Source organism: Choristoneura fumiferana, chromosome 15 (genome assembly GCF_025370935.1).
Source record: "Choristoneura fumiferana chromosome 15, NRCan_CFum_1, whole genome shotgun sequence".
NCBI classification, from domain to species: Eukaryota; Metazoa; Arthropoda; class Insecta; order Lepidoptera; family Tortricidae; genus Choristoneura; species Choristoneura fumiferana.
This window is the reverse complement of record NC_133486.1, coordinates 11276030-11278650: the sequence shown is the minus strand read 5'-3', so window position 1 is coordinate 11278650 and position 2621 is coordinate 11276030. Positions and strand designations below refer to the sequence as shown.

The 2621-nt window shown below is 42.5% G+C and overlaps 1 pseudogene; it reads left to right on the top strand.

Moving 5' to 3' along the window:
* The window catches only part of LOC141435896 (DNA-directed RNA polymerase III subunit RPC3-like), a 12956-nt pseudogene extending 12153 nt beyond the window's left edge, over positions 1-803 (top strand).
* Positions 804-2621: the final 1818 nt, after the last annotated feature.

Genomic DNA, 2621 nt, shown 5'->3' with positions numbered 1-2621 from the left:
AAGGATAGTCACCCATTAGAACATAACCGAAGGCGGTTAAAAAAGCGGGAGGAGCACAAGTGCCGGAATCTACCCTATTCAAATAATATACGGGAATAACTGGACACCGAGCACTACATCATCAATGCAGCCTGGAATGTTCCATGTGAGGTCTGCGAGCGGTATATTATTAAGGTAAGCCATGTCATGTTCATTATATTTCAAATAAAATGCGAGGCCGCATTGGTCGGTTATACAATCTACCACTAAAGCGTGTATGTAGTATTTATTATTTGGATACATGCGGGATTCAATATTAAAGTAAAACATATCCGTGAATTGGTCTTGAAGTTAACCAACACCTTTTTATATAGAATTAGTCAGCGGTATAATGGGTAAATTTAGTGACTTACAGCAATCGAGCGTTATAAATTATTTTGAGATCCACTATCAATGAGGCATCTAATAATCATTTTATTATCGCTATTGTTTTGTTTAGCGTAACTTGAGCGGTTGACAGAAGTATAGTCGAATTCGGTTTTGACTCTACTTTCAGAGAAACTGAAGCGTTTGCGGGTTATATACGGCAGTGTAGTCGGTACGTTATGTGACGGCGACGTGATTTGATTACTGTCAGGCGGCGGATGAGTACAGGAGCAAGCGGCTGGCGGGCGGGGGCGTCGCGTCCTATGCTCGCAGCATCAGCTGCTGGCTCGCGCGGGAGCGGCACGGCAGGCTGCGCGCGTGAGCACGCTGCACCAAAACGAGGCGGTCGGCGCATGCGCGGTAAGACGAAGATGAAGCGTTTGTATACAACTGTGTAGATTTAACATACGCTTTTGCGGGTAAGACTTTTGCGGTTGAGAATTATTATTGTTATTGCCAAAGTGTAACAACGTATGGTGACATTTTTGACAAAACTTACAAGTGCTACGTGAGCTGCAATTGAGTAGAGTATGTGACATGCTTTAACAGTTTACACAGCCACGGTTGTTTTTAATAAAGTCGAATCTAGCTTGTGGTGAAACCATATTTTGAATTTGGAACAATTATATAACTGTACGTGATCATTATTATTGCACAATACACAGGTTTGTTATTGCGGAGCTGGAAAAAAGGACATCGTTGCTAGCTACAAACGCTTTGGTAAGTAGTACGCGCGGTTGAGCCGGTGTATTGGCAGCGGGTTTATAAGCGGTTCGCGGAGTATTCATTGAAGGATTATTGCCTGACCGTTCTAGAATTTTCCTTGACTCTGCATAAATGTGACATATTGCTCGTACGAGGGAATAGTTACGTCACGCACAGACATTTCAAAACTTTGTAAAGTCTGTTGGTCAGTTTTTCGCAAAGCACACTGCAGGAAAAAGAAATCTGAGAGATCAGGAATGTCCAATTGTTTTAGAGCGGCCACAGTCGCGGAATATCTTTCAATGAAACTGTTAAGACTGCTGGGCGAATTCGAACTTGGTTTAATGTCCAAGATGTTATTAAGGTAGTATGTACCCAAGGCGCGTTTATTCCTGGTATTTTTTACTAGACTATCCCAAATAATGGAATAAGTCTCTCCTGTGGGTACCAAACCTGCGGTTATATTTAAAGCGCTATGGGTCAATTTGCCCATGAGGTACTGTACGCGTTGCGAGTCAGTAAGCTGGTCATTGTTATGAATATTTGATTTAAACGACTCATAGAATATGGGCAGTTTTCAGTCCTACCATCAAAGAGGGAAAGGTCGATAGCGGTAGCTTAATATTTGGACCTTTTAACTTGCGGCGCGGGTGCAGAAGGCGAACTCGTTTGCGGGGCGTTATTTTAGAAATATTAGCACGAGTGCGCTTATGCGGGCGTATAAGTCCTCAAATGTATCCAGAGTCTCATAATCTGGTTCATGTTTAGGATCAAGAGACATTGAATAACATTTATTTCGTCTAATATTTTTTCGAAATTTACTCGAAAATCATCGATCGTCTCGGATTCTGCCATGAAATTCTCGTTACTGCGGGAATCGAACGTAGAGCATTTTTTCGACAGATCCAACAAATGTGAGAAACGGCGTAAAATTCGTTCCTCTTTGGTTTTCAATATGATAATTTTGATTCTAAGGTGATTTCGCCATGATTATGTAACGCGAAAATATAAATTTTAGTTTCAAAATTATATGAGATGTCAGAAGAAATTATGACAGAAATGGCGGTTGAAAAATTATGCCTATTGTGAGAGCCAAAATTTACGCTATGTCACAGGCGAAGGAGGTGAATAATTTCGTTCCGGGAAGCAATCCGGTTTGTTCGATAGGACCAAGAATTATGGTATGGCGTGTAAAATAGCCAATTTTATGGGTGGCGGAAGACCGAGAGCGCGCTATGCCAAATGGATTTCCAACAGAGCAGAAGCACTCACCTGTTTAGGGCTCCGGCCGATGATGTGATGCGGGGGTCTTGTGATGCGAGTCGAAGGAAATCTTCTTATTTGGCGATGCGGTTTATAAACGAATATAACACGGGAGCGGATGAAAAACTTATGTCAACGACAAGACTTGAGCCAGACTGACAAGTCCTGTGCCAGAGAGCACCCTGCACTGTGTATGGCCTAAAAGGTTTTAGGGCGCGACACTAACGTTCGAGCCGGGAGAAAGGATC